Source organism: Brassica napus, chromosome C3 (genome assembly GCF_020379485.1).
Source record: "Brassica napus cultivar Da-Ae chromosome C3, Da-Ae, whole genome shotgun sequence".
NCBI lineage: Eukaryota > Viridiplantae > Streptophyta > Magnoliopsida > Brassicales > Brassicaceae > Brassica > Brassica napus.
The window spans coordinates 32,035,133-32,055,315 of NC_063446.1; the positions used below are offsets into that span (position 1 = coordinate 32,035,133).

The 20,183-nt window shown below is 31.1% G+C and overlaps 1 long non-coding RNA gene across 1 annotated transcript; it reads left to right on the forward strand.

Annotated features, from left to right (window-relative positions):
* Positions 1-305: 305 nt before the first annotated feature.
* LOC106417778 lies at positions 306-3,936 on the forward strand. Its single transcript, XR_002656424.2, has 2 exons — positions 306-3,388; positions 3,545-3,936. It is a non-coding gene; the product is annotated as an uncharacterized LOC106417778 (long non-coding RNA).
* The last annotated feature ends 16,247 nt before the right edge of the window (positions 3,937-20,183 follow it).

Sequence of the window (20,183 nt, forward strand, 5' to 3'; positions counted from 1 at the left end):
GGCGTGAAACCTCTATTTATTAAATGCTTCCAAACATTTTCACGATTTGCCAATTTCGAATTGTTGCATTTTCGACAAGGACAGAACATCTTACCGCTTTCTTGGGTGAGCGGTGTGGAATCTGCTTGATGCATAAATGTCTCCAGCCCCGCAAGGTATTCTTTCGTCACTCTCCCGTTAGCATCTCTATGCATATGCATCCACCTCCGCAACTCGAAAATATTCTCGTAGCCCGACATTTTTTTTTCTTTCACGTTTTTTTTTTCTTGTTGGTGTGTTTAAAATGATGTTCAAACGTCCATATTTATAGGAAATTTTAGAATCTGGTAGCTGTAATTTTGCTAGGAATTTATGACGAAATTTAGTTAGGTTGCCGAAAAAAACGTGCTACAACTACAAAGTTGGTGGATTCAAAATTTTTTCGCTAAGTAGACATAAAATATTTCCTCGTAAAGTACACGCTACATTTATGTCGAGCTTACGAGGAAAGCGTATTTCCTCGTAAAATCCACGTGACATTACATCGACTTTACGACGAAATGATTTCGTCGTTATTTTACGAAGAAATAACGTTGATTTTATATTTCCTCGTAAAGTCGACATAAATTTACGAAGATTAGTTTTCCTCGCTAAGTTTCCTTGCTAAACTTGTGTTTTCTTGTAGTGAGATGATTTAAACTACGATAAACGTATTAAAAAATTTACACCGACATAATAAAAATTGAACATAGGTTCACTGAAACAATTATAATAGTCATATTAGAAACTTAGTCAACCGAAGTGAAACTATGACTGAATCTTCTTAAACAAACAAGTTAAAAAATATGATGATAATATAAAGAGAAATGATCATAGAAACAACAATTCATACGTAATATAAAACCATACTCTTTAAACAAAAATCAAATGTTAAATAAAAACACAATGAACACAAACTTTCATGTAAAGCGCAGATCAACTCTTAGCATATATATAACATTTTGTTTTTGAAACACAACATATATATATATATGTTTCATATTAAGTGTCAATTTAACATTTTTCACGGAGATTAAAAAATTATGTAATATACTAATATATCATTTATTTAATGTATGATTAATTAAATGAAAATAGTTTAAATAAAAACTTATTGGTTATTCAAAATGGTAAAACTACACTATAATTATAGAATGATACTTATTTTGAAACAAAAATTAAATCTAAAGTAAAATTTATTATGAAACAGAGAAAATAATATTTTTATTTAAACACAAGTTCTAAGAAACTGCCATGTGTCATTTTATATAAGCTTATAAAATATATTTGATGTAAATTAGAATATACTTTTTATACTAATTTAAAATCTATAAAACATTTATTGTCTTAGAAAAGTAAAGTAAATTTATGAATGTTAAATCAACAAATAAGAAATGAAGTAATGTATTAGTTCTGTAATTGTTTTAGATTCACGATTACTCCGGATATCTACACTAGAATCTGGTTTTATATTGTGTGCCTTAGTTACATTTTCGTGGGGCGTAAACGATTCAAACAAGAGAAATCCTAATTAGCTGGATATGTGTCACTGTCTTTTCGTCGAACCATTAACCGTAAGATAAGCTGCTCGAAAGGCAACGTAGGGACGGGGGCAATGCATACGGACAGAAACATCGAACCAACTTTGAAATATTGTCAATAAATAATTTACTTTGCAAGAAAAAGGAAACTTGTGGACCACGTATCAGTGATCGTGGCACGAAGTATAGCCGATCATGAACTTGTGTTGGTTACATTATCTTCTTATTCATATAAAACATTTAGATATATATCTTTATGGTTTTAGTTTCTTGAGGAATGTGAACCATTTACTAATTAATAATCTCTCCATTCAAAATAATTCATGTTTCTTAAAAAAAATATTTCAAAAGATACATTTTTTATATTTTCAAGATAATTTTATTAAAATATATTTAAAAAAAATTAATTCTGTTTATTAAATTTTTGATTGGTTAAAAGTTTTGGAAAATAATTAATCACGAAATAATGCATTTATAACATTTTTTATAAAATATTTTCTTAATAGTGTAAAAACTTTAAAATATACATCTTTTTATAAACCGATGGAGTATTAATTTTTCTGACCTGTTTGGTTCTGAAGACAATTATAATAGGTATGGTGGCATCAGAAATATAGTTCATGTAGTGTTTTATTTATATTTAAATATGTTTTAAGATTGTGGAAATTTTATCATATCTTTTTAAACAGACGATATAACTGATGTTGTTACTGAATGAGGAGATTTCTTTATTTTTGTTTTGTTTCTCAAATTGAGAAAATTGGTTCGCATGCCCTTAATTGGTACCATAACTAGAGCTTTTTTTTTTTTTTTTCCATCTTTTATTTTATTAATGGGTCTAAGCCCATGATCCAACAAAACAAACATAAAACATAAAGCCCGACACAATGGGCCTACATAAACTAAACCCGGGCCTAAAGCACAAGCCCACAAACCAAACGGCTAAACACGCGTCCAACAAAGCTCGCATGCCCGTCCACGTGTTGAAGCCCACCCCTTTCGAGAACACGCGTCACCTGGTCACACCACCGCGACCGGCACCGAGAAAAACATCGCCGGCGAAGACGAAACCATCTCCTTCTGCTCTGTCTTCTCTGACTCCGGCGTAGTTTTTCTCGAGTTAGTCTCGATGTAGCTCTCCGTTGAAGAGTCCAGGCGAAACAGATGGGTGAGATGGTCTCAGTTTCCGGTGTGCTCCGTCGAAACTATAGGTGGTTTCGTCTTCGCCGGCGATGTTTTCTCGGTGCCGGTCGCGGTGGTGTGACCAGGTGACGCGTGTTCTCGAAAGGGGTGGGCTTCAACACGTGGACGGGCATGCGAGCTTTGTTGGACGCGTGTTTAGCCGTTTGGTTTGTGGGCTTGTGCTTTAGGCCCGGGTTTAGTTTATGTAGGCCCATTGTGTCGGGCTTTATGTTTTATGTTTGTTTTGTTGGATCATAGGCTTAGACCCATTAATAAAATAAAACATGGAAAAAAAAAGTTGTACCATAACTAGAGCTTTGCACCTGAAATGACAGTATTAGTTTTATTCCGAAATTAACCCTACTTCCTCATTGACGACCCTAGGTGAAGCTGTGTCAGTATGTTCTGCGCATGTCGGAAATATGTGTTAGATGGAAAATCCTTTTCTAGTTCTCTTTTTTCTCATAATATCTTTCTTCTCCAAACTTTTTTTTTCTTTTCATTTCTCTGTATTTTACAATTAAATATGTGTTTCGCAAAGTCTTTCTCCTCTCTCCTCTATTTTTTGTAGTTTCTTTATTTTTGTTTTGTTTCTCAAATCTATAGATCTTTATAATTGAAAAAAATGAGAAAGGAATCCATCTCAGGTTTGTTTTAAATTTGTTTTGTTCTATTTTTTCATATTATGTTCTTCAGCTAAATTTTTTTCCTTTTAATTTATTTTCTTTGGTTTATGATCATTTAATTCTCTGTTTATATATATCATAATCATATAGAAGTCTGAATTATCTTTGATGGTGTAGGTGAAAGTTGTGTCAGATCTGAGAAGGATCAGATGATAAACTCTCTTCCCAGAATTGGGAAGTTGCTGAAGATCGAAGATGATTCCAGAGTGATGGCTAGCAATATCCTGATGTTTGTTGATATATATAACATTTATGTTAGTAGCCATTTTACTCGTTACCCAATATTATTTATGTTTATTAGTGTATCTTTTGTTTTTTATCGCCATTTGAGATAAATGGTTTGTTAACTGTTATTATTTAATTGTCGCTAATTGATAATATGTGGTAAAATGTTATAAGCCATGTGTTGTTAGCAGATATATAGTTGGTTAGATGATACATGGCTTGTTAGGTGTTACATTTTGCTTGGTACTTGATATATTATTTAATACATTATTTGTTAACTGATACATGTTTTTGTAATAGATGCATTATTTTTTTATTATGTATGTGATTGATTATTTTAACACGCTACACATAATCATGATCAGCTAACAAAGCATGTTATATGGTTTGTTAGCCGATATATTATATACTGAATAAACAACTTTATTCTTCGTTTGTTAGATGATAAATAGATTGATATATGTTTTGTGAGTTGATACATTGTCTGATAAATAATTCATTATCTAATAAATGAATTGTTATCTGGTACATATTTTCTTAGTTACCAGTTTTTAACAGCTAATAAAATATTGCTAACTAAAAAATACCAACTAAAACATATGTTGTCAAGAGCGGGTTTCTTTGAACTTTTGATACACCACCGCATGAATTATGGTTGAAGAAGACCACAACACAGAATCACTATAAATATAATTGGAAATTGAAAACAAATTATGATTTGAAACGGAAACGGGTAAGAAAAACGTTCATAGAAGAGGATAAAACCGCCGCAACATGTCATATCGGGTGTTTAATGTTAAATCCTTCAGTGAGTTTAATTTGGTTCATCATAAACAAATAAAAGTATTTACCATATTTTCTTTCTTCATAGAATCACAACCATGTATCTTCGATCTCTGCTTTATCTTTTGTGAATCTTCACCAAATATTTTGAATCTTTGTGAGAATCTTAGTAAAAATTCATCAATTTTTTTTAATCTTAGTTAGAAGACAACGATAAATCAAGTTTTGAATTTGAGTTTTTTTTCTAAAAGCTTGATTGATAAACGAAATAGATGAGAATGGACAAGGAAAACCATAAAATTGATTTTAAAAATAGAGAAAAAAATGTGGAGGAGAAGACTCTAGCAACAAACCTACAATCTCGATCATGCCTCTACGAATCTGCGGTGCCAGTGTACTAAGCTAAAGCTTTTGTCATAAAGTGTGAACATTTTCGTCTACTTGCATCCTAAAGTGTATAAGATAGACCATTGATGTCCACTCATGGGTAAGTCACTAATTAAGGCTTTAGTTAGGTGTAATTAGCTAATTCTCCCAATTCTTAAAGAAAATAAAATCTAATAGTACTTTAACTGATGTTTACAAAATATATTAAACTTTTTTTATCTTATGTCCAAATTTGAGCTTCATTTATTGGTGGAAAATTCTCCATCCATTACTAAACTTAGCATTGCATTGTTTTGCATATTCAATTTTTATTTTTGCATTCACTTTGACATTTTTTATTTCAAGTAAAACTAAACACTGTAAAGACACCAAATGCACCAAAATATTTCAAAACTCATAATTTGATTAGATAAAAGATTCAAAACATATATTAGAAACTAGTAAAAATACCAATATATCAATTTGATGTCAATTTACTTTAACATTCGATCTAATATGACTTTTTATATTAAAAGTTATTTTAGCTTACTTAATGCAATTCCATATTTATAAAAATAGAATATAAACTGAAAATACTTAGTTATAGGTATTTTCAAAAAAACTTTCTTCATAAAGTATTTGAGTGTTTTAATTAATTATTGTCTTTATCATATAATTTATAGAAATATTAATAATTAAATTATTAAAAACGTGGGATCTAATGGTTTTAGATTATTTGGAAACATGTTTAATTATGTATTGTTTGGAAACATATTTAGTATTATAATGTTATTTTTCTGAATTGTTTTTAATGTAATTTTAATATCTTTAATTATCAATGATATTTGTAATAATTATCACATGAAAAAATGTTAATTTTATATTATTTTTTATTTTATAGCGGAAAATGACTATGACTATCTAGGCTTGAGTTAGGTTCAAGTGATTTACATAGTGGATCGTAACAAATGATTGGTTCATCCCTTGGCATTAGTCGGAAGGTATTCAAAACTCAGATCATGTAATGTGGTAGTCAATCTACTCTGTATCACTAAGTGCATTGCTTTCGGAGCCGACAAAATCAGCTGATGGGATTTATCAAAAAAAAAAAAAAAAGTGAGTGGGATAGTAACTAGCAAGGCAACGAGAATAAGTGGGGACTTGGAAGTGGTTGGGTAAACAATAAACATGTAAGTGGTTGATTCATTATGATATTGAAAATGCACACGCTTGCTTCTCCTTATTGTAATGTTTTTTTTTTCGTTTTTTTTTGGGTCTAAATAATGTTTTTTTTTTCATTATTTTCCTATTATTGTGATTTGCGATAGAGTGGAGACGAATGAAAACTGTTTGTCCCTTGATACTTCCGAACAGCCAGTTGAAGAGTTCTTCTTACTTCAGTAGATTTGTATTTGAATGTCAGAATTTGGGAATATCCTTCTTATAAAATTACGGAGTTTATCAGAATCACAAGCTGAATAGAATTCTAAACATGAAAAATTATCTATGATAGAGTTTAAAATCCTATAATCTCTTGCATTGTACAGTAAAAACTTTACAAATTAATATTTAATAAACTAAATTGGGTGGTGACGAGTACTTAATTATTATCATTAAATTATATTGTTTTATTCTGCATTTATGTTTATCTGATTTTGTATAGTAAATCAGTTTATCAGATTTTTTTATTAAGATTTAGCTATTTTTCATTTCTATTTTAATGTGCATTGTAAACTTCAAATAAAAATCAAAATTTAAGAATGAAAATCTTTAAGAAAAACATTAATCATTTTTGAAATAATTTGATGCATTAAATGATTTTGAAATTACATATTCTTCTAATTGTTCTGGGGTGACCGAAGAGGATACGTTTACCGAAATTGCAAAAAATGGATTGGGTGTTTTGATGAGTTCTTCATCTGGAACTGAGCTAGCTTTAAAAAGAGAACCGGCATTAATTCCTTGGAAACAGATTCCATCTGATGAGGTCTCGAAAACCTGTGACGGTAAGGACGCCAAAATTGCCAAGGAAAGCATGAACAGCGGAGAGAAAAGTGGAGGAACATCGGATTACAGAGTAGTTGTGGCATTGGAATTCATGAGATTAGGATCAGAGATGACCGAAATCATGCTCGTGAGATGGTGTATGTTTACGCAGACAGATGTAATAGTGGAGACAATGTTGGATAATTCCAAGCTCGTGGAAACTTAACATATTATTAGATGTTTAATATGTTAAGATAAACACAATAAGGAAACCTAAAAATAGGAAAATAAAGTTTCTATTTAGGTTAGGTTTGTGTTTTCTATATCCCACATGTTAAAGGGAATTGTCTTTCATATAAATATAGGTCTAATGGAGAGGTGTTCCATATGATCTCAGAGAAACATATTGAGAGCTTTAGTTTTGAGTAGTTTCTAAAGCTAATAAGAAAAGTTGTTCTTATAACTCTTTGTGTTTCTAAGAGATCTGAATTGGTATCAGAGCCTCAGGTTGGAGACTCGATCTAAGCTTAAGTTGTAGCTTAAGATCCGGGTGCTTGTGAACAAGAGATCGCGACGGCAAGATGGCTGACGTGACTAGGGCTCCACACACGAAGGACTTTGGATCTACATCCATCCAATGTCCGATGTTGTCACCGACAAACTACACAGTTTGGTCGATGAGGATGAAGGTTCTACTACGTGTTCATGAAGTGTGGGACACAATCGAACCCGGTTCAGATGATCAAAGGAAGAACGATGTTGCGATAGCTCTTTTGTTTCAATCTGTTCCAGAGACTTTGATTCTCCAGGTGGGAGAACAAACCGCATCAAAAGAGATCTTGAATGCCATCAAGTCGCGACACCTAGGAGCTGATCGTGTAAGGGAGACGAGACTTCAGACGTTGATGACGGAGTTTGATAGGTTGAAGATGGATGATGGAGATACGGTCGATGACTTCGCGGGGAAGATATCGGGCCTATCATCCAAAGCAACCTCGTTGGGAGAAACCATAGAAGAATCCAAGATGGTCAAGAAGTTCTTGAAGGGTCTTCCAAGACACAAGTATATCCAGATCGTAGCATCACTTGAGCAAGTCCTAGATCTCAACTCGACGGGGTTTGAAGACATAGTTGGAAGGCTTAAGGCGTACGAGGAGCGTGTAGGAGAAGAAACTCAGAAAGAAGACCAAGGGAAACTGATGTTTTCGAACAATGAAGAGCATAGTCAGAGGGGCTATGAGAATTCCCGTGGTAGAGGAAGAGGACGGAACGGTAGAGGCAGAGGTCGAGGTAGGTCACACAACCAAAACCGTGCGTCACACACCGAAGATAACAACTCGAAGAAGAATCGTTCAAAGCTGATATGTTGGAGATGTGACAAGCCTGGTCACTACGCAACTGTCTGTCCCGAAAAGACAGAGAAGAATCAAGAAACCAACCTAAACGGGAGGAGCACGTCAGGACATGCATTCTACTACGGTTCATCACTGATTACTTGGACGTCGCAGAAGCAGCCGACGGTTGCATTGTCATCATGCGAAGCAGAATTCATGGTAGCAACAGAAGCAACGAAGCAAGCTATATGAATCAAGGAATTATTGAGTGAGATACTAAGCAAAGAAGGCGAGAGAGTCAAGCTTAGGATCGACAACAAATCAGCCATTGCTCTAACCAAGAATCCAGTTTTCCATGGAAGGAGTAAGCATGTACTCAAGAAGTATCACTTCATTCGTGAGTGTGTGGAGAACGGGCATATCGAAGTGGAGCATGTGCCGGGTGTTGAGCAGAAGGCTGACATCCTTACCAAGCCATTAGCAAGGATTATGTTCAAGCAAATGAGGAGCTTAATCGGAGTTCAAGAAATTGTTCTCCCTAATTCAAGTTGGAATTAAGGGGGTGAATGTTGGATAATTCCAAGCTTGTGGAAACTTAACATATTATTAGATGTTTAATATGTTAAGATAAACACAATAAGGAAACCTAGAAATAGGAAAAGGAAGTTTCTATTTAGGTTAGGTTTGTGTTTTTCATATCCCACATGTTAAAGGGAATTGTCTTTCATATAAATATAGGTCTAATGGAGAGGTGTTCCATATGATCTGAGAGAAACATATTGAGAACTTTAGTTTTGAGTAGTTTCTAAAGCTAATAAGAAAAGTTGTTCTTATAACTCTCTGTGTTTCTAAGAGATCTGAGGCGATACCTGGCAACAAAATTATCTGTTGATAAAAGATCACGATGAAATTACGTTTTGGGTTCTTCAAAGTTGATTTGATGTTACCATCTCGTCGGTGGATTTGAGCTCTGTTCAGTACCATTTTGGGTGTTACTCTTCATCTCTACGTTGAAGTTTTGCTTCAAAGCGTAAAAAAGACCAGTTCAAGTTCTCTAACCTAGAGCAACGATCTGTCACTCAGTTCTGATTGGGTCAGTTGGATCTGCCGGTGATGTGGAGACATGCTTAAGAAATGGTCATCCTAGTGCGCCACTTGGTTGTTTAGGCATATTGTTTCTTCTCTTTTTTTGCAGGTTATGATCTTTATCTAGTATTCTCTCTATCTCAATCTAGTATTCTTGTTCAGAAGATGTGCGTACCGCCCACTGCTGCCTTTTGGTTCTTAGTGGTTGTTCCATCAACTTTCTCCGCTTATCCAGTTTTTTTAGTGGTTCAGTGAATAGATCGGTTATATTCTTGATGAAGTAATTGGAATTTAGCTACTCCAGTAGGAAGGAAAACTAAGATGACTGAAAAGTCCTTTAGGCTCGGAAAAATCCAGCAATGCGGGTAAATTTACGTTAATTCCACCTTCATGAAATATATCTACTCCGGTTGAGAACGGAGAACGATTCCCAAGATTTCTTGACATTTTTAGGATATCATGTTGACTAGGTTTGTGTAAGAGAACCTAGTTAGGGGATGGATTGAACGGGAACTTTGTTTGATTCAAAATTGTAACCAATACAAAAACTGAGACGTTTTTTTTCTATAATATAAATATACATTTAAAAAATATATATATATCCTAAAAAAAAAGAAGTATTAGGTCGAACGTTTATATTGAATGAATCATGATGTGTACGTGATATATTATCCTTTTTTTTTGTTCAAAGTACGTGATATATTATCCAATCACATAAATGCCTAGATGTAAATTTGGTGTGTGTATCAAGTACACACTCGTGTGTGACTCCCGACAAATTTTGGAATGTTGCGGATGCATATGGCCCAGACATCTAATATACGTGACGAGTAGGCCAAAAGCCAACGCAGAGGAGAAGTGCAAAAAGACCAATTCATGTAACCCATACCGTACCTTAAACAAATGCACGTGTGATACTTTTGACCTTTTTGTAATAAACACATCCCAAATACTTGATGAAATTTGAAGAAAATGCATGTATCCTTGCGGCGGTAAGTCTTGCGAAAATCCATATATTATGTTTGTTTATGAATCATCATAACATATGTACTCAGTTTTTTTTATCTAGTAAAATAAGAATTTCCTATTTTTTATTTTTTTTTCAAAAGTTATCATTCAAGATGTAAAGTTTAGAAGATTGAAAACGCGTTTATTTCAATAGAAATTATACACATAAATAAAGTCTAAACTGTACAGCGTAGACTGTTAAATGGTACGACGACCACTGACCACCCACATGTTTTGTAATCACAGGTCGCCATTATTGTTATTGGGACCTGCTTGGCCATAGCAACGAAAGGGACTACCAAAAGCTCGGCTTGTATAGCAAAATACAATGAACGTTTTTGAAAGGTGAACAACACATTAAGGTAAGCCGTAGAGGTATAAATGAAGAAAATTAAGAAATACTAGATTTTGACCGGCGTTTCAAAAGCGCGGATTTAATTTGTTGATAAAATTATATATAATAAAAATGGTAATTTTGTACAAAATTTTTATTTTTCAAATTATATATACAGTTTTATAAATTTGTATTCATGATTTATTTTAACTATTGTACGAACACAGAAAAATATTTTTATATGCATATTCATAGTTTTTTATTTCATATTTAAAAATTTAGATAAAGAATAGTTAAATATAAATGTTTCCAATTTTATTATAGCCGTAAATGTTTAACTTTTTGATGTTATATTTATGAAAAAAAATGGACTAAACTAATTTTTGGATGTCAAATATATTGACAGTTTGAACTAAACTAATTTTTGGATGTCAAATATAATTTTATTAACAATTATATTAAGTTTTAACCTATTATTTAACCTGTGATTTTTTCTTACTTTTAAAATACAATTGTATATTGATTTAATATATTTTATACTTAACCGAATAAAATATTTTAATATATAAAATTTATTAGATTTCTAATATAATAAAGTTAGATTACAATTTGGTATATATATATATATAATTATATGAAAATTAAAATAGAATAGTTCATTTATTTATTTTTTGTACTGGTTTTAATTTTATTTAATAATTTTATTTTAATAATATAAAATTAGATTAAATTAGATAAAAATTGTTCACAAAAGATATTATGTAGACTAAAATTTTGTCAATTTGTTTTAAATGAAACACAATATTTAGTGTTGATTTAAAATTTTAAGTAGACAATTTATAACTTGAGAATTTTTACATTTAGATATTTATATATCAGATTGAAGAAGCTTTTGATATCATGTACAACATCAAACGGTAGAAAAAAAAAATTAATATCCATGTTATTTTTTGTCAAATATAAATTTGGTTTTGATGATTTGAAGTTATTTGTTACATGTGACATATATTAATTAATTAGATTAAATAGTGTAAAAGAGTCGTTAGCAAACCATGTTTATGTGAGAGACGTGGGCTCCACCACTTTAGCATTATTCCTGTGAAAACTAAAACTGATTTACGGTTACAGGTAAAATAGTATTGATTTCCGCAAGGTAGATAAATTAATGACGGTTAGCATATTAAAAAATGGGTCCAATGGCAAAGTTGTAATATGCCGAGTAATAGTAAGGGCAAATATTAACAATGATCCTGAATTAATAATATTGACTAGTGGTCGAGCAATTGAGTTAAAGAAAAATTGCCAAAACGGAACAAAAATGCAGCATAATTGTCAAATTTTTGTCCATTTTTTTCTTTTTTTTACTCTTTCAATTTCTAAAAGTTAATGAAATAAATAGTTTTATGAATAAAAAAATGGACAATTCTCTCAAACAGCTCTTGTTAAGTTTTTGTTACAAAATAACACTCAAAAAATAAAATGACCAAAATAGCACATTTTTGTTTTCGAATTTTTAATATTTATATTTTATTTTTTAAAATTTGAAAACCTAGAAGGTTGGTTTAATACTCTAGAAATATTAGAGCTAGTCTATCTTCTCTCTATGCAGAGATGAAAGCGTTACTCTGAGCAATGGAATGTGAGAGAAACTTACGACAGTTTCAGGTCACATTTGCAACAGGTTGTTCTCAATTGGTGAAGATGGTTTCGGAACCAGAAGAATGACCAGCTTTTGCAAGTTATTTGGAAGATTTAAAAATCCTGAAAGAGAGTTTCCTCCGATCAGAGATCATCTATGTACCACGAACGCAAAATACAAAGGCGGATAGCCTAACACGCAGTGTAAGGAAGCAACCGTCATTTGTCGTTCACATGGATGCAGATCTCCCGATGTGGTTCACAGAGTCAATATGAGTCTGTATAAGTTGATGACAAAAAAAAAAAATTTGAAACCCTTTCCCCAAAACCCCACTTCTTAACTCTAAACCCTAAGTCTAGATTAGTTAACTCTTCGGTATAAATGCATATTTACCCTTTAATAAAACCTATTTTGGTCATTTTTGTTCCTTGAAGTCTATTTTTGTGAAAATAAACTAAAAAGGGCTATCTAAGAAAATTTCTCTAAAACAATTGTAAAAAATAGAAACAATTGATAAAACACTCATATACATAAACTGATATATTTTTTTTGCTTAAAAAATTTGATAAATTAAATTTTAAAATTACGTTCTACTAAAAGTAGAATTCATCTTCTACGAAAAATGGGTTAGTAGAAAGTGAATTCTAGATTAAACAAGTTAGTCTACTTTTTTTTAGAACGAAAAATCTACTTTTACTTAAAATTCTATATAGGGAGGAATGTGAATTCTACTAATTGTAAAGATGACTACTTTTCTGTCGAATGCACATTCTACCTTTATTACGTTTTCTACAACTCCCGGAATGTGAAATCTAGACATTACTCTGATGGCTACATGTGGTAGAATCTGCTTAAGGAATTTTTGTCTTCGTTCTACACAGTGTAGAAAGTGCCTTCTACGGAAAAGAATTATATATGTATATTTATTTTTAATTTTATTTTTATTAATATATTTATTTATAGAATTATTTGAAATTCAATTGTGTATATCACGGGGAATATATAAATGTTATTGTCCATGCTATGCACGAGAATATTTTATTTTTAATTAAAGTTATATATTAAAAGTAATAACTGAATTTAAGTATTCAGTATCTGTAAAAATATTATTATATAAGTGTTACTTATTATAACTAATTAAAGTATAAAATTATTTATTAAATATGAATAAACATTTAAAATATTTAATAACAGTTTAAGATATTTAAATAATTTATAAAATAGTTAACATACACTAAAAATTGTTGAATATTGACTAATATAGTCGATATTTTGGAAATATCTCCTTGAAAATTTAAATATACAATTTATAAAAAAAAATATATTAATTTTTTTTGTGTGCTCTTTATGTTAATTAATTTTTTATTAATATATTCATTTCTTTTTGTTAATGTACTTACTTATATAATTCTTTTGAATTCAATTGTTTATATCAATTTTTATATTAATATAAAAAACGTTAAATATATTATTTTTATTAATATATTCTAAAATGTTGACTGAAAATTATATATATATATATATATATAAATATTTTTAATTAAGTTTTTATTTTTAATTATTTTTTTAATATTTAAATAATTTTAAAATGTATTTATTTGATTTATTTGATTAATCAATGGTTAATTTGGGATTATAAAACAAATTATATTAAATGGACAACTTAATGATGATATTATACCAAAAGGACAACCATGTTGAATTTTTGTTCCGTTTTGGCAGTTTTCCTTAATGACAACTAGAAGTTTTCTGTGCCATGCCCAAAAATAACAATTTTAAGCGTTAATATTCTTTTCATTTAAAACAAAATAAAATTCTAAGTATTTAACTATAATAAATTCTAAGTATTTAACTATCAAAAAATTATATGATTAATGTTGTTTTAGTTTTGTATTTGAATTCACAGTAACAACTAATTTTGATAAATATATCTTAACTTTTGTATATCATATTTTTATATATGAGATGATATATAATTCATGTAAAAATATATATTTTAATTATATTTAGTGTATTTTTCTATTAATGTTATATATATATATATATATTAATTTAATGGTGATATATGACCTATTAATTATTAATAGGTCTAAATATTTTTGTCAAGATAAATTTTTATACAAAAATTATATCATCATATTAGTTATTAATGGTAATATATGAGTTATTAATAGTCATTACTATATTTAAAAAATCTTGCCAAAGCATACATTTTTATAATTGTACTTGTCGTAATTTACTCTAATGACATGTTATTATTGTCTCTGCTAAATCTCTGGTTAGCAAAAAACTAATCAAAAGCGTGAGATCATGATCATCTATCTCAGTATGGAATGATCATTGACTCCCAACCACTCGTCCGAGACCAACAAACAATAATCAACAAAACATTTACCCTGGTCTTACAATGGACTCACTCATTAATGCATCAACGAGATAATGGAATTTTCAGGCACTTCGATCTTTGGTGGATTATAGAAAGTATACCTTTAAGCCGGATGCAGTTGGATGATATAGATGGATGGAATTTTAAAAATAATGGAAAATACACGGTTAAATCTGGTTATCAAGTGGAAAGAGTTTATCCTGATAGAGAAAAACCTCCTACAGAGTATGGACCAACGATCAATTCTCTTAAGGCGTTCTATTGAAAAATTCGGTATCCACCTAAAATCAAGCATTTTCTATGGCAATTTCTGACAGGTTGTATAGCGGTTAAGAAGAATTTACGGACCAGGGAAATCCAGGGTGATATCTGTTGTGCAAGATGTGGAGCATCAGAGGAATCAATAAATCATGTATTTTTTGAATGTCCTCCGGTGGTTCAAGTTTGGGCACTCTCAAAGATCCCTTCGAATCTGGATTTTTTACCAGACAATCACTTTTCGCAAATATAGATTATCTATATTGGAGAGTTTCTCCCAAAATGGATGATCACCAATTAGCATGGATATTATGGTATATCTTGAAGCGAATGAATAATAAATTTTTTTAGTAATATAGATGTTGATCCCATGGACACACTTAAGTTCGCAGAGACATAATCTTTACTTTGGATAGAGTCACATGTTTCAATCACACAAAGGATTCAATCACACAAAGGACTGTTGCACATAGGGAAGGGGAGGCTACTACACTGCCTACCATTCCGGGAAGATGGTGTTTCACATATGGATCATGGAAGGATACGAAAATTCATTTGGGGTAAAGTTGGTATAGTACATTAGAAGTTTTGATGGATTGATGGGGGCCAGAAAATAATCGAGCTGGTTTGTCACCTCTTCACTCGGAAGTGGAAGCTCTCATATGGACAATGGAATGTATGAAAAATTTACATCAGTTTCAGATCACTTTTGCAACTGATTGTTCTCAATTGGTGAAGAAGGTTCCAGAACCAGAAAAATGACCATCACTTGCAAGCTACTTGGAAGATATCAAGATCCTAAGAAGAAGTTTCTACAACTCAGAGATTATTCATAATACCCCAAACACATAATTCAAGGCCGGACAGTCTCGCACGAAGTTCAAAGATACAACTGTCGTTTGTTGTCCACATGGATGCGGAGTTTCTAATTTAGTTTGTAGAGTCTTCATGAATTTGTTTATGTTGATGACAAAAAAAAAATATCACCACCGCATTTAATTTGCATATGTATCATCATTTTTAAGGACATTTCATTATTTTTGAAGTACATGGCATCATTTTTTGTTGAAATTAAATGCGGTGATGATACATATGCAAATTATTTTATAAATAATGTCTAAAGGATAACAACATATCTTTAAAACATAATAATACCAGCAATGCCACTAAAGAAATCCGAAACAAATATATTACACTTGAAAAGCAACAAAATAAAAGCACCTTTGGAATGGAACAATATTTTTCAAATTGGAAATTTTAAAGATCTATCTTGTTAAAGTAGAAGTACCTTTAAGAAGTGTTTGGAAACATAGATAGCAATAAAAATAATATAATATTGTTTGAAAACATGGATAGCAGTATATTAAACAAAAAGAGTAATGGACTTATGTTATTAAAAAAAAAAAAAACTATACATCTATCATCTGGGTCATCTTTAAAATATACAAATATGGCCAAAGCTAATTATCTAAAAATATCTTTTGTCAAAATAATCATAAAACAAAATTTAAAAGTTATGTACATATCTCAAATCAAAATGTTAATTTAAAATTGATTTATACCAAAATTGATTCAAAAATATACATATATTCAAAAAATGATTTTTACTAAAATATTTTTCAATAACCTTTATAAAAAATGTTTTAACTATATATATAAGAAAAATACAATACAAAGTCTAATTTCAAACACCAACATAAATTATGGTTTTTGTATTTCATAGTAAGTTTTTAAAAATATAATATATATATGATTATTTATATGATGGTATGTAGAAAATACGATTAATTATATGAGTACTTACATGATGGTTCATATAAAATACATTAATTATATGATGACACATATATGATATATAATAGTGACATGAAAAATAAATAGCAACATATTTTTGAAAAAAATAATATAAGAAATATTATATTATACTTATAAGAAAAACAACATAATATTTAATAGAAAACATATAACACTGTCTACTTACAACATATATATATTTATATAAAAAATAAAGTAAATATCCGTGCGGGTGCACAGATCGAACTCTGGTTGGTTTTAAATTTGGGGGAGAATATGTGTAAGGTCTGAAGCTTCTGTTAACCCACACAAAAAATTAAGACTGATTGGCATGTGTTTGTTTCTTCATAAATTAAAGCTGTAATTATCATTAAATATTTAATGTAACGTGATTAATATGTTCGTCCAAAAAAGGAATCAAAGCCAACAACTTTTTAATTATGAAGTTAGGTTTCTGCATTCTGGCATTGACAGCAATAACCTGACTTACCCTCTACTCAAAGTGGACCTATGTGCTTATTTTGAAATTGGGCCCAAGTTACAAGTTTTTTTTATTCTCCTGTATTTATTATTGAACTTGGGCTTTCATTAGCATTAAGCGGTCCTTAAATCCTGTCCAGATGAGAGGAAATCAGAGGATATTATTTAATTTTTCTTCAGATACTCTCCTATTTTTGTCAACTTCAGACACTCTCCAAAAGGTCGAAAAGCGTTCATCCCAAAATTAGAAAAAATTTATGTATAAAAAGTTAGAAGTTAGAACTTACATTAATATGTTGATTACTAATTGTTTCGTGTATCATACTATCATGGAACATAAAAGAATATGATTTTATATATAGCTAAGTATACTGTTGGATGTTAAGCACTGAGTAACAAAAGGAACTTAAAAACAATCAAACTGAGGGCTGTTACTATAAAAACTGAAAGAAAAAAATATAAAATGGAAATAAATATTTTCATTAATCCGTGTTTTCCGTGGGATTAAGGAACTTTTCATGTGGCTTTACGTGATTGAAAATTTCGGGAATAATCTTTCTTAAATTATGTATATCTTTAATTTGGAATATAGATGATCAATTATCTTTAACACACGAGAATTCAGGAAGATGTTAGAGAATAAAAAATTAAAGTATTACTGTATCATTATACTTGCTGAATGTTGACGTCAAAATTTTAGATGTACTAATCAAAATGGCCTCTGCACACACATGCATGTACAACATATCCCTCTTTATATGGGTCAAACAGTTTATGAATTACAGATTTACTAGTTCCCCAATTCAGATTATATATTGATATCTATAATGAATTTCCAACCACTATAATTAATTTATAAATCATAAAAATCTATTCTAATTCAATTAGCTGAAAGTTAAACTTTTAATTCATTTATAATTTTTTCATACAAAATAAAAAATTAGTAAATGTTTCCATTATTTATATTTGTTTTTACTTGAAGTTCTAAATCATTTATTGTTTTTTTTGTAACTGAAAATCATTTATTGTTTTTCTTCATTTAATTAAGAAAAAGGATTAATAACAAAAATTGCATTCAAATTATAAAACGATACTCTTATTTTGTAACAAAAGATTTACTCTAGGACAATATATAATTTGAAACAAAAGAAGTATATTATAAAATCATAAAAATCACTTTTTATTGATATGATATTGCATAGCCTTCGAAGTTAGTTTAGATTACAAAATTCATAATAATATGTTCCCTAGAGGTAGCTAAACATGTTACTCTGCCGGTTCAACCTTAAAAATCAATGGTGGGCTTCAATTCGTAATTAAACTACCACCCGTGGAAAAAGACAATGCACATAACTAACGAAAATATGTCTCTACTAATTTTATGGGGGTTAGTGATGTCATGAGATTTTACATGTTTTACCTATCATTTTCATACTCATTTAGATCATTTAGGATGCATTTAGAGTCCAATTAGGTGCATAGCATATGCATTTATGGTATTTCAGGATTAGTGAGGTTCGAGTTGGAGTTATGAAGGTTTGGGCAAGATAAGTGGACTTGATGGAGTTGAGTAGATGAGATGGAGTGAAACTGATGGGGCGCGGGCGTATACTGCAGACGAAGGCGAGCCGCGGATTGTTGGCTGAGGAGACCATTCGGAGTGAGCGAACCGCGGGCATGTACCGCGGGCATGTACCGCGGGCATGTACCGCGGGCATGTACCGCGGCCTCAAACCGTCCGCGGCATATGATCCGAGAGACCCAACCAGTGTGGACGAAGCGCGGCCGTTCAGCGCGGCTTGGAGCTGTCCGCGGGTTTGGACGAGACAAGCGACGCGGACGACGGGCGCGGGTCGAGCCAAGCCGCGGAATTCGACTAGAGACATCATGTTCTGAATGCACGGACCGCGGCCATGCAGCGCGGGTTGAGGCCATCCGCGGCCGATACCAAAACTGTCTTATCCATTTGTCTTTCGGGTCAAACCCGGGTTTGTCGGGTTGACCCGGTTCGAGTTTAAAACCTCTATAAATACTTTTTAGACCTAATCTTAGGACTGATCTTGTTTTCTCTTAAAAATACATTGATATTTTGGAGAAAGTTTGAATCTTTAGTAATATAATATTTCTTTCTTGAGTAATTTGAGTCTATCTCATCTTCTTAACATGATTTCTCTTGAATCTATTATGGGTTTAAGTTTAATCATGAAGATTAGTGAGTAGACTCTTTTTGGATTCATGGGTTAGGATGATTAGGATGATTAAGTGATGATCTAGAATGTTTAGGGTAGATTAATATGTTTCCTTGCTTGATTGAGTGATCTTAATGCTAATCTAGAGTTGGCCATTTTAGATTAGAAATCTAGACATTTCATTGCCCGGAAGGTGTTCGATGAAATGTCTGAGCCAACTCAACATGCTCTTAGCTTACCCTACCAAAGGCATTTGATGTTAGGGGAGTTTAGAAAGTTGAATGATCTGTTCTTAATGATTACTTGATTGACACAAACCAAAGGAATTTGATGTTTGATCAATGAGAGTAAATGAGCTTTTGTCTTAACAAAGAACTTGCTTAGAATTGTTATCTAGACTTAGGGAAATGTGTTGATTGAATCTTTGCCATTTTAGATTAAATCTTAGTGATATGAAATGAAATTCCTACACCTATGACTCCTCTTTTATCCATTGCTTGAATGTTGTTAGTAAATTGTGTTAGAGTCTTGTTAGCTTAATCAAACAACTTCATTACATTGAATGCATTTAGCTTAAGTATGAACCTGAATTCTCTTTGAATCGAAACACTTAGAAATGAATTGACATCTTAAATACTACATGATTTGAATTAGGACCCTTGAAAAGTTCATTTCAAATTTGGCGCCGTTGCCAATTCTAAGTTGATTTTGACATTGAGATTTGGTCCTTACTTGAGACTAAGTCTTATTTTTCTTATATCTAGTTACTGATTCTCTTTCCTAGCCCTTTTATATCTCAGGTACATGAACTTGCGGAGCAGAGTTCCAATAGACCTAGTTCCAAGAGTTGAAGACATTAGAGCACTTGAGAGGGAGATTGCAAGGAGA